At 41.1% G+C, this 13,202-nt stretch overlaps 2 non-coding genes across 2 annotated transcripts; one reads left to right on the top strand and one right to left on the bottom strand.

Annotated features, from left to right (window-relative positions):
• Nucleotides 1–791: 791 nt before the first annotated feature.
• trnar-ucu (transfer RNA arginine (anticodon UCU)) lies at nucleotides 792–879 on the bottom strand. The gene is given in 2 exon segments: nucleotides 792–827; nucleotides 843–879. It is a non-coding gene; the product is annotated as a tRNA-Arg (tRNA).
• Nucleotides 880–12,717: 11,838 nt separating this feature from the next.
• On the top strand, nucleotides 12,718–12,805 carry trnar-ucu (transfer RNA arginine (anticodon UCU)). Its single transcript is given in 2 exon segments — nucleotides 12,718–12,754; nucleotides 12,770–12,805. It is a non-coding gene; the product is annotated as a tRNA-Arg (tRNA).
• The last annotated feature ends 397 nt before the right edge of the window (nucleotides 12,806–13,202 follow it).

Raw genomic sequence — 13,202 nt, 5'->3', positions numbered from 1 at the left:
TTTTCCCTGCAGACATGGATTCACTATCAGTTGGGCTATTCTTTATACTCTGTATGTTTGACCATCTATGGAGGCCATTCTCATTCTGACTGACACTGGGACCTTGCAGTGAGTCGTGCCGCCGTGAAGAGAGACGCTCACTTTGTAGGCAAAGTGCAGTGAATGCACCGTGTTATCTGTGTCACTGACAGGATTATTATCTTTATTACCTCCCCGGTGAATAAAAGCGGTGTAATTTGCAACCTGCGGAGGCTGAAATAGTAAGCATTTAGATTGAATTTTCCATGTGTGAACAGCTCTCAGCTTAATATCACGTATTACTCGTCTTTGAAACTAAACGTACGACACGTTTCGAATCGAGTGATCTTGTTATATTTTTTTTTACCTCCACTGAGAATGTGAGGCCTAAATAAAACAAACAAATGTAGGAGGCCCTTAAAGGGATAGTTCGCCTCTTTTGACATGAAGCTGTATGACATCCCATATCAGCAACATCATTTATGAACATTTTCTTACCCCCTGCTGCGTCCTGTGAGCAGAGTTCCAGCCTCGTTTTGGCGTTGATGAAGGTAGACCGGCTAGTTGGCTGGGGTTTAAAAAATAAAGTTTTACACTTTCCTCATGAACTTTTGTCTCTGGATATTTGGATAACAGTGCTTCAGTTTTGCTTGATAAGTGGAAGGATTTTTTTATTTGGTGAATGTTCTGCTTAATCAGAACCATCTGAGTTACCAATATTCAAACATAAGCTTATGTGGTTAATCAAGATTTAATCCACCAAACATAAACAACGACTCTGGTGGGACTCGAACCCACAACCTTTGAATTACAACTTACTTAACTAGAAGTCCAATGCGCTGTCCATTGCGCCACAGAGCCTGTCCACACCACAGCCAGTCCATCATTAAGAGTCTGCATGCTATAAATCAGGTTCAAATCCAGCCTTGTGCAGGATGAAAGCTCTGATTTATCTTTCCCCATTTTGAGATTGTGGTGCCCATGGTTCCCCCCCTTAAAGGGATAGTCACTGCGTGCTACAGCCTTTAGGAAAAGAAACAGATCAAATGCTCAAACAAGAACAGTTTCATGTGTTATTGATCAATTTATTCTCGTGATTCCTTTCAAAGGGTTTGTAAATGATATACTAAGTCAAAATTATGAGATACTAAATCGAAATTATGAGATTTAAATTCTGAAATTTTTTTTATTAAGTGGCGGAAACAGGCTTCCATATTTTTATCATGTTTTTGTCATGTCTTACTTTTTAAGTTCATATTTGGTTCTTAAGTTTTGCCATGTTTTAGTTTTGCCATTGTTTTCCCAACAGTTTCAGTTTCCCCATGTTCAGGTCATTAGTTCATTCACTTCACCTGTCGATTTTCTCAGCTGCATCCAGTCACTCACCAGTTCCCTCAGTAGTAAGGCCACATTTACACATAGCCGGGTATTTAGAGAAACGAATATTTCCCCCGCTCTGTTTTCAATAATAACATCGTGCACACAACATCGCTTTCAAAAAACTTGTCATTTACATCAACCCGCATAAATACGCCGTCAAGCGCCATAATAACTATGCCACACTATGCAGTGTAGGGAAAGGAATAAAGCCATGCAAGCCAATCAAAACCCTCAGAATCGACATCAAGAAGTAACACGAGCGACTTTTTCTGGATTAATGACAAACACGCAATTTGATTTTGTGTCTGTCAAGTGTCAGATCTCTTCAGAAGTAAAATGTCTGAAAAATGAAGACGTGTGTCTGTGTTTATTCAATATGGGTCAAACCAGATCAACCGGTTATAGAATCCCTTGATAATCCTGATCAGTAGCCAAACAAACTGTAAACATAAGGCGCTCGCATGATGTTAAGCATTTTCTGGCACATAATGTGACGTTTAAGAACCTAAAACGCCGTTTCTCCCAGTTGACACGGCAACACATAACCGGCGTTATCAGAAATCTCCACTTTGGCCGGAGGTTTTAGAAATAATCGTTTTCTGTGATTAAAATGGGGTTTTGGTGTAAATGAGAAGCCAAACCGCAGGAAAATATCTGCGTCTTCCTATTGTGTAAACGGGGCCTGAGTCTCTCTGGTTTTTCACAGTCTTTGTGAGATCCTTACACCATTCACCACGATCACAGCCAAGTTAAGTTGCTATCAAGTTATTCCAAGTCATTTTCTTTGTTTTGTTTTGTTTAGTTTGGTCTTAGTCATGTTTTGTTTTCATAGTTTTTGTCAGCCGCGCTTTATGTTAACCTTGGTGAGCATGCCCGATTATGGATGGATGCTTTGAAATAATAAATCAAGTCTTGTTTTTTTTAAAGTCCGCATCCTTTCCACGCCTCCCACTCCAACCTAGCTGACAGTAAGTACATTAGAAAGTATATATTATTATACACAAAATGAGAAGTATTTTTATATATGCTGACATCTGTTTGTTGCCTCACGATTCTTGAAAGAAAAGGTGAAAAATAAATGTACACGTTTCAGTATTTAATTGAAGTATTTTTAAATGAATATCGTGTTTCAGTAGATTTTACCCCCCAAAACTTTAGCAAACAATTAAATACTGTGATTTTATTTCATTTGGAAACGACCTTTATGAGCAAAACAAAGTCTGGACTGAAACATCCTCTCAGCCATCTTTAATCCAACCTGCTTTAATCATAGGCTCTGAAGGAAAATCCTGCCCACTGAGGGACTTCCTTTCCTTCCTGTTTGCTCGCTTTGGTGACTTTAAGCCACTTACAGATAGGATTCATAATTATTCCTCAGCAGAGGAAGAACTTTCACACATGAACAGTCTCAGACTTCACTTTCATGTGGAAAAGGAAGACTGTCGTTCACATTCTTAATACTTTAAAACAATCTAAACTTCTACGAACTGCATCTCCTTCCACTATAACACTGTGCAAGGTGCTGTCACAGCTACTTATTAACCTGATAATGATGAAGGAAACCCATCAGCGTCTAATGAGGCATCTGCTTATGAAGAGAAAAGCTCCAGACAGACTTGCTGTGACTTTGGGAGACTCTCCGAGGACTCGTGAACTCTGACGGAAAGCAAAACTTTGTAAAGAAGGTTTGATTTGAATTTCTGAGCACAGGATTTCCAGGGTGACCGGAGCTCGTTGAGGTGGACGGGTGTCCTTGGCCAAACTCCAAATTCCCCTGTGTGCGCAGGATGAGCAGTGAGCTCAGCTGTTAAAACTCTGACTGGATTTAAAGTCTCTGGGGACGCTTGGGATTTAAAAGTGCCGCGTGTTGCTGTGACTGTGGATTAGAAGAAAACATCCTGCGCTGTGGATCGTTTTAATCTGCTTTCAGGGCGTTTTCTGAACAGCACAAATCGAACTTTTACTCTTTAGCTGCAGCTGATTGAAACAGACTCAATAAGTTATCATCCCTCACTGAGAGCTGCTGTTTGTCTGATGGACACATGTGTACTGAGGGGATTATTACATAATGTGGACAGTATCCTGGACATTTTCCACTACACCACAGAAGCAGGAGTCCATTTCTAACCAGCAAACTTTCAATTCATTTAGGGTCCACAGAAAATGCTCCACGTAATCAACCCACCTGTACAATAATGAGTTGTTAGAAAAAATATAAACATATCAGCACCTGTAGTTAAATGGCCTAAACCCAAGTTTCTATGTACTTTGTTCAACTATTGAATTAAACAAAGAGCGTTCTTCCAGATGTGCTGAGAAGAGGCTTTCTCCTGCAGCCCTTCCACACAAGCCATACCTGTTCAGTCTGTTTCTAACTGTGCTGTCATGAACTTTAACCTTTAACATGCTAACTGAGGCCCGCAGAGTCTGAGATGTAGCTCTTGGGTTTCTGACCTTGGGGTGACCTTGCTGGGACGTCCACTCCTGGGATGACTGTAGAATGATGGACTCCAGGTTGGTTGGAAATGGCCTTATAACCCTTCCCAGATTGATGGGCGGCATCAGTTGCTTCTCTAAGGTCATTGCTGATGTCTTTCCTTTCAAAGAGGTGCTCACGCTTAGATTAGTTAATTTGAGTGTATTTGATCAGGAACATCACTTATCATTAATTCCAATAGAAGGAGGACTTAATTTTTCACTCTGCTTCTGCATGTTGTCTTAGTTTCTGTTAAATAATGACACAGTGCAAAGTGTCATGTTGCTGCTCATCTGAGGTCATATTTACTTCATTTTAAGATCTGTTAGGAAGCAGATTTTATTGATTTTTCTTCACGTTCTGAAAAAGGAAGTGACATCTCAGGTTATAAGTAAGTAATTGATGACCCACTTCCCTCTTAACATGAATTTTATGCTAACAGAGCTAAAGTTCCTTTAAGCGGCGTTACTGTGGCCGGATGTAAATCATACAGATAAATGTTTGTGGTGTTGAGATACTTGACCTTGTCCGCTAATATCAATTAATGTGCAGTTTATTTTAAGCTACGTATCCTCTACAAATGCACGTCGTTACTAAACTGTCTTTAGAAAATTGTATTAGCTTGTGCTGCATATTTTAAACCACCAAAGAAGTCAGAGTGGCAGACTTAAGGCTGTGTTTGAAACCGCATACTTCTCCTACTTCTCCTACTACTCATACTAACTTTTTGAGTTAGTATGCGAGTTTGAGTAAGCGAGAAGTTCCCGGATGCATACTAGATTCGCCTAAATGTTGGGTATGCATCATGAGGTTACTACTCGTACTCAAACTACTCAAGATGCAACGTAACGTGACGTCACCGATCGTCATTTCCTGTCAAAACGGCAGTTTCAAGCTAGCTACAACGAGGGTAGGTTCACTTCCTGTTTTCAAAACAAAAGCACCAATTGTATCGTAATGGCTTTCCCTATGATAAAAGGCAACGGGTATTTTATTTTGTGAAAGTAACCAGAAGTGCGTTGCTCACTGCGGCTAGCTTTAGTAGCAGCGAATTCTTCGGAACAAAATTGTAAATAGCCGGTATTTTGTCAGGTTTTCAACACGTTGGGGATCTAAACGACTACTTTCTCACCTGAAAATGTTTCAAATGTTGAGCTTAAGGGAAATCAGCTTCAGGCCGGCTGATTTCAGCTCGGGCAGGAGCGAAATGCATTGTGGGTAAACGCTCTGCATACTGTCTGATCGATGAGTATGCGGTTTCACAGTCAAAGATCATGGTGCAGCCCCATTTACGATGGCTGGTTCCTGCAGTGTAAAATATACGCCTCTGTGTTAGTCCCACAGAAAAAGTTTGAAATATAATTACCTGTTACAGTTTGAAGCTACAGTGCACACAGGCTCACAGAAGTTTAGTGGGCTGAGGCGGTTCTCAGTGGGGAATCGCTTCCTGTTGGGAGCAAGTGTTCCATGAAATGTGTGAAAACTTTAGCTGAAAGAATAAAATGCAGTTTCTTTTTTCTTAAGCGAAAAGAGAAGGGGAGGGTTCGGGCAAGAGGTAGAATAGAAATAAGGACAAAGAGCTGCACCGAGGGGGTAACGGCAGGAGGTGATAGGAAGGGAAATGCAGCATATTGAGAGCACTTCTCTAATTTCAAAGACCATTCATGCTTCTCTCCACCAGTCGCTGATTGATATCATTACTTGGCTATTCAACCCATACCTCTGAGTTCTAATGGAGTTAAAATAAGGTCATCGGTGTTATGAAGCCGCTGTTTCTCTGCAGAGAGCTCAACTTTCTGCAGTTAGATAAAAACACTCAGACTGGATTATTCTCTCCTGAACGCGTTAACTTAGCAACTTAGCCTTTGCAACAATCAGAAAAGTGAGATGTGAGATCAGACAGCTCTGAACTGTGGTTCAGTTTGCACTTTTATCTGTAATTCAGTCTCATTATCATTCAGAATATCCAAACTTATCGTCGTGTCCTTTGTCTGATTTTCACTCCTGGCTTTGTTTGAATTCAGATTTTCCCTCTCGGCATCATTCATTATGAGCGTAACTGTCCTGCTTCTGCAGTGGGCGGCCTTTGCCTGCAGCTCAGCAGGCAGATCAGAGCTGCGGCCGGGTTGGTAATGACAGTTCAGGGCCAGACCGACACTTCAGGAGACTCTCTTACCAAATATCAGCCTCTTTCACACTGTGCAAGGTGTTGTTTTTGTTTTATCTACTTCCACATCGGCTGCTTCGGTTTAAACACTCCGCAGTGAGCATGCCCGGAGATTTCAGCTCTTGGTTTGACTTGTATACACGAACATCAAGTGCACTCAAACAGCAGCAAGGACTTCTTTTATTCTCTTAATTCTTCAGGACTGGAGTTATTTGATTAAGATGTAATCGATCAACCGAAGGCTTTTCATGGAGATGCTGCATCAATCAACATGAACCCATTAGTATGGAGGTCCTGAGCTCAAAGTGCTGCTTAAACAGGTGTCAAAGCTCTAATAAGCAGACTAAGAGTCAGTTAAAAACTATGTGGGTTTTTAGGTTTGGTAGGTTCTGTTTTTGTTTTAGAGTTCATGTTAAATCTGGTCCTCTTTCTCCTCCTTAATAAGCTTCCATTAAGGTCCTCTGATTTTGTAAAGTTCCTCCTTTTCTTAGACCCTCCAGAAAAACGCGGGCTAAAATCCTGGATTTTGCGATTGAATATGCAGGTTTTGTAATGATTTTATGCCGTGAAATTGCGAGAAGTTGCGGAACTTGCGAATTATGCAAAAAGTTGTGAATTATGCAAAGTTGCAAAATATGCTGCTACTGAATGAAAAAGAGTCATTTTAAAGACCTCCTATGATAAACGAACATACTGGAACCAAGTTACTTCACAGAAGGTTTTTATTTTATTTTAACAAAAGCAGTTTCACAATACATACACACGCGCGCGCACACACACACACACACACACACACACACACACACACACACACACACACACTTCTCGGTCTCATTCTGTTTCATTTATTCTTTATTTGGCCAATTTCAAGCTTGAACGCTACTCACCTCGTTTCTGGTAGCCCTCGCAAGGGTTTTGGAGGTTGATGCCTCGGTGAACGTCAGCTGTCTGGCTTTGGCTTTCCTTTCCGCAGCTGCAGAAAGCATTTTCAAATGTTTCGCGCTGGTAAAGTGGCACGTCACCGACGATTTTCTTTCATGCTCCAACACACAGTTGCACGGGGTGCAGAATAGTTTCCCCCCGCTTTCGTGCTAGACATCGGGGTACTGGTTTGCCCGGTCTTTGGCAGTAATGTGCGTCGGTAGGTGAGATCGATTAGCTTTTTTCATTTTGTCTCTCGTTAATTTTCGACATTTTTTTCTCTCCCCAACTTTATGCAGAAAAGTGCGGAGATTGTGAAATCAAGCGAAGTCCTGCATATTTCGCACATTTTGCGTGGAAAATGTGATTATTGCGGTGAATATGCGGCTTTTTTGAAAAATATTGACCCCCGCATAAATCAGCGGTATTTTGCTGATTTTGCAATGAAATCAGCGATCGCAAAATCGCGTTTTTCTGGAGGGCCTATTTTCTGTATTTGTCTTGTTGTTGCTTTACCTGCTGCCTTGTTTTGTGCAGCTTCCTTTCCTCTCCTTGTTGCTCGCCTGGTCTCACTCGGTTCACTGCTGTCTTTGTTTCTGTTCTTTGTTTTTCCTGTTTTGGTTTAATCTTTGGACTGTTGGATTTCCTGGCCTGCAGAGTCTTTTCTTACTAAGTTTAATCAAACTCTTCCGGCTTCTGGCAGCCTCTGGGCTCTGCTCCGCACTCACAGCCAACTGTAACTTATCACGTCTCAAAGGGATCTAACTTTGGTAATTGAGAAATGTGCCTGTTGCTTTCTCAGTCGTTTGCTCTCTAAGATATTCTTGCAGCTTTTTTTATTCATGTGCTTTCATCAGTGAACGTGTTGAGCAGTAAGAGTTGTGAGTGTTGCCGTCGTCTATGAATCTAAACCAGGTGTTTTGCTCTCTTTTAAGTTCTGGCCCGGCTTCTGAAGGGAAATAAAGCCGAATACTTCTACATACATTCACAAGACTGTTGTTTGAAATGATCGTGCTTGGCAGGCGGCGCACAGTTAGCATATCAGACGTTAGTGGCGCCCTTTTGTGCGCTCGCAACTGAAGTTTACTTTCCACAACTTTAACTCCCAAACCCTTAAAACCAGTCACCTGCTATCAGCTCGATAATTCTCTCTGAAAAGTTTAAGCTGTTGCCACCCTCAAACTGGACCTGCCTCTCTGAAGTCGCACGGGGAGTTTGTCTTTGAAGTTTTCCACTCAGATCGTTTCATTAGGAATCTGACTCCACGCAGGTGAGAGGAACGCTGCTGGTTTCTGGCGCAGCGGCGGCCTCAGAGAGTCTGCAGGGAGGAGAGCTCTCATCCTCCACTTTCACCGCATCACCACCACCACCACCACCACCAGCAGCAGCAGCAGCAACAGCAGCAGCAGCAGCGTCCTGCTGAGCCGGAGATCAAGGCAGGCAGGAAGGAGAAAAAACTATTCAGACAGAGATGTTACAGCAAATGGAGACAAACCCTTCACGTTATATTAACAGATCATCACTTCTCATGTGGGATCCTCTCCTTTGCCGGCGCTCAGTTTAACGCTTCATCTATCAAATCATTAATTAAGTCTGCGTCAGATCTACTCCCACAGAGCGCCTTCACTTTGTGAGTGTGTGTGTCATCAGTGTTGTTAACTTCTGGTTGTAATGACCTGTGTAGAATAAAGCTTATAAATATAAGTTCCGCCTCTTTCTTTTGAAGTTCTCTAACTGTACAACATCTGCAGTCTTGAGTATCAGTTCCAGATGTAACAGATGTGTCAGATTATGAAGGTTCTGTCAGAGGAAAATGTTTCTCCAGCTCCTTGCCCAGGGTGCATTAGCCTTTATTTTGCTTTTCTCTGTGTCAACTCGGTTTTCCCTCACTGTCAAACTCTTTTCATTCTTAATTCTGATGTCACTACTCTGGTCCAATGATCTCCTCGCATGCTTTTGTTTTGGCCGGATCTCTGCTTCCTTTTGTAATTCTCCCAATCTAGCTCACATACACATCCAAATTCAGATTTAAATTTATACAGGCGAGAGATTCAGGAGTCATCTCATATAAATAAGATAAGCAAGCAAAATAAACCAAGTGTACACCGCCATGCATGATACATTCACATGATCAAAGAAAGGTACACAGAAACAAAAACATATCAATTAAATGGTAGGGTGTCATTCTCAGCTATGACACAAACCCTCTTGCAAGAATGGTAGAGATATTGAAACCAATATACGACAAAAAGGGTTCCCATGTTTTACAAAAAACATCTTTGCTGTGTAATTTACACGTCAGATAGTCCAGAGCAACATATTCCTGTATCACCCTATGCCATTGAGCCTTGGATGGGGCTTTATCCATTATCCAATTCAAAAGAATACACTTTCTGGCACAGAAAGCAAGTGTTTGGTGAAGTTTTGGACAAATCAGATATGCCAAGTAGCAGATATGAGGGGTCATTATTTCTATCAGTAGACAGAATCTTATTAATTTCTTGCTCAATGACCCACCAAAACTGCTGGACTTTTCCACAGTGCCACAAACAATGTGTAAGACTACCGGTTTGGAGCACAGTGGAGATGAGTTAGGGTTGAACTTATGATGTTGAGAGGGAGATATGTGGGCCCTATGCAGGGGCTTTAGTTGCATGGCTCTCACTCGATTGCATACACTCAATGTTTTGGCAGTCTTCCACACATCCTTCAGGCCTTCGTCTGTTATGTGAAAATGCTTTTCCAAGATACCCCTGAGCGGCTGCGGCTGCTCTGCACTGACCGTGGCGGCGGGATGGTTTCTGATTCGGTGCCACCGGAAGACTGGAAGATCAAGCACGTCCAGCAGTGGTTCAGAGACGATGAAAATAATTTAATTTGTACTTGTGTCTGTTAAATTAAGAGCAGACACAACACACTGGAAAAAATCAAAGTCTTACCAAGTATATTTGTCGAATTTCTAGTCAAAATATCTCATTACACTTAAAATAAGACACAACTGCCTAACAAGTACCATTTCAGCCAGATATAGGGACTTGTTTGAAGGCAATACATCTGGAATATCTTGTTAAATGAAAAAGTCTTGAAAACAAATTGTTTTGAGTCGGATTTCATATGAAACAAGCTTTTTTTGACATTGAAGAGGTTTTTAAGCTAATTTCAAGATCACTTTTATCTCAAAAATCCCAAAATATCACATCTTATTTCAAGAAATCTTGACAAGCCGATTTTCACTAGTTCCATTGGCAGATTTTTTTTTGCTTATTTCAAGCAAAAACGTCTCGTATTTGTTGTTTTTTACTTATTTTTGGAGGGGCAATTTTTTCCAGTGCACTGCTCTGGATTTCCCAAAGAGAAGACCACGATGAACCACTTGCAGCCTAATAGTGACTTTGATTTCAGTATTTGGCCTTTTTCTTATCGTCTGACACTCCAGTATCTAGTGTGACATCCAGCGGGATGCAGTTTAAGGACGCACTCTCTGATAATTGTATGTAAGTCGGTGTAATGTCCTCTGAAGTCGTGGATGCGAGGCTGAGTGTTTTCGTCCCCTGGAAGATGATGATGATGATGATGATGATGATGAGATCAAATTGTTCTTCTCACCGTTCATCCTTGGAAAAGAATCTTAAGCATCTCCTCTGTGAGTCAGACGAGCTGAAGGTTGTTGTTCCTGAAGTGTAATCAGAGCCGCTATTGGGACAGCCCTGATTGGCTGAGCATCTAAACTGGGAAAGAGCCTCTTCTTTTTCGGAGGACAAGGCGCTGAATGTTAAACAGCTAATCATACTCAGAGGTGGGTAGAGTAGCCGAAAATTGTACTCAAGTAAAAGTACTAAAGTAAAAGTAAAAAGTAGTCATCCAAATAATTACTTGAGTAAGAGTAAAAAAGTGCTCGGTGAAAAAACTACTCAAGTACTGAGTAACTGCTGAGTAACGTCTGATTTATTTGTTAACACAAGCATTCAATCACACAGACAAAAATACTAAATAATCATCTTTAGGCAAATTAGAGTTCATCCAATTGATAAAATAAATTAAAATTAATTAATTACAAAATATCTTAAATTAAAATAATCCAGGTAATTAAGAACTTCAATAAAAAATAAAAGAGACTTAAGAAATGTTTAAAACATATGTAACCCATATGTAACCTAAAAAACAAACATTCACCTATCCATGGGGGGAAAAAATGTATTTAGGAAACTTAGCGCTACATGTTTCCTCAAGTTAGATGTTGAGTTTCTGCTGAAATGTGCGTTTGTTTTGGTTGACACAGAAGACACATAATGTAGCTGCTGTTTCGCACTCTCTGTAAGGTAAACATGCTTTAATAAATAATCTCACATACGACTGGGAACAAGTCCAATAAACCCCATTTTAGTTCCATGGTCATGTTTGCAAGCAAAGATGTTTAAGAAGACAAAAGATGTCAAGAAACAGAAAATGATGGATCCTGTTAAAAGTTACTTTCATAGTTAATCGTTAAACAAAGTGCGGTTATGATGGACATGAAGTTAACAAGAAAACTGTGAACAAAAGAAGTCATTTAAAAGTTCACCCTAACGTATGGGCTACCTCGTTCCCCAGAGGACAGACTGTGAGTAATTGCTGTAAGTTACTGAGGTTTTACCATGAAAAGTGTTAAAGAAAGTGTGTTTGAGTGAAATCTCCTGTTCACCAGTTGGACACTCAGGTGTCCAAGTGTCTTTCATCTCAACTCAAACCTATTTTATTCACTGGGAACATGAAAGCTGGCAGAATATCAAACATCCTTCACTTTCTCTTTGTTCCTTCACACTGTCGTCTCCACTTCTCTCTTTTTACAATGTACTCTGGCATCAATTGCTGTTTTACCTGAGACTGAAATCCATAACTGTATCTGACATTAGTATGAAAGCACTGGATTTCCATCTGTTGGTACCATCTGTTTGAGGTCTGTTAGATCCTGAATGGGGTTATATTAACCCCACGAGGAAGGAGGTGCAGGAACACTCTGACAGTGAGAAAGACGTTAGATCAACCCTTAGTTGTACTCCAGAGATTATTCAGGGGCAGACGTATTCAGTGAGACTGAGGCAAAACGAAATCAATGAGGAAAAATACAGAAAAATAGCCATCATTGAGATGCACTAACAGGGAAAAGTCGGGTAAAACCATTGTTTTTGGGCTTGGCAGCGGAGACTGGGGCAGCTCAGCTTTACTGTGGGTACAAGTGGGCGTACTTCAAAGAAAAAAGTCAGAATAACTTATACTTAAAGGGATAGTTTTGACATGAAGCTGTATGACATCCCATATTAGCAACATCATTTATGAACATTTTCTTACCCCCTGCTGCGTCCTGTGAGCAGAGTTCCAGCCTCGTTTTGGCGTTGATGAAGGTAGTCCGGCTAGTTGGCTGGGGTTTAAGAAATAAAGTGTTTTGCTTCTCAAAACAATATGCACTCAACAGAGTAATACATTTGCATCACAAAATCGTTCTCCAGGAAAAAGTCAGACCTCATAATCGCTTGGCACTATTTTCTCTCCCTTCGTATCACTGCGTGCTGCCGCCTGCCGACAGCCGTGCCTGTTACGGTGTTTGCTGCTCGGTCTCCACAGCACGCAGTGACTATCCCTTTAAGGGGGGGAGCATGGGCACCACAATCTCAAAATGGTGAAAGATAAATCAGAGCTTTCATCCTGCACAAGGCTGGATTTGAACCTGATTTATAACATGCAGACTCTTAATGATGGACTGGCTGTGGTGTGGACAGGCTCTGTGGCGCAATGGACAGCGCGTTGGACTTCTAGCAAAGTAAGGTGTAATTCAAAGGTTGTGGGTTCGAGTCCCACCAGAGTCGATGTTTATGTTTGGAGGATTAAATCTTGATTAACCACATAAGCTTGTGTTTGGATATTGGTAACTCAGATGGTTCTGATTAAGCAGAACATTCACCAAATAAAAAAATCCTTCCACTTATCAAGCAAAACTGAAGCACTGTTATCCAAATCTCCAGAGACAAAAGTTCATGAGGAAAGTTTCCATAGATTTGTTTGGAGCAAACAAAACTAACAGTGTAATGTTTTTTAGAATATACCAGAATAAGCTGCCTTAAAGGGATAGTTCGCCTCTTTTGACATGAAGCTGTATGACATCCCATAGCAATATCATTTATGAACATTGACTTAGTCACTGACTTGCGTGCTGCCGCCTACTGACTTCGGTCTGCACAGCAGACCGTGCAGACCAAGCAGTAA

This window comes from Odontesthes bonariensis, chromosome 14, assembly GCF_027942865.1.
Source record: "Odontesthes bonariensis isolate fOdoBon6 chromosome 14, fOdoBon6.hap1, whole genome shotgun sequence".
Classification (NCBI taxonomy): Eukaryota; Metazoa; Chordata; class Actinopteri; order Atheriniformes; family Atherinopsidae; genus Odontesthes; species Odontesthes bonariensis.
This window is presented reverse-complemented; position numbering and strand designations above follow the sequence as displayed.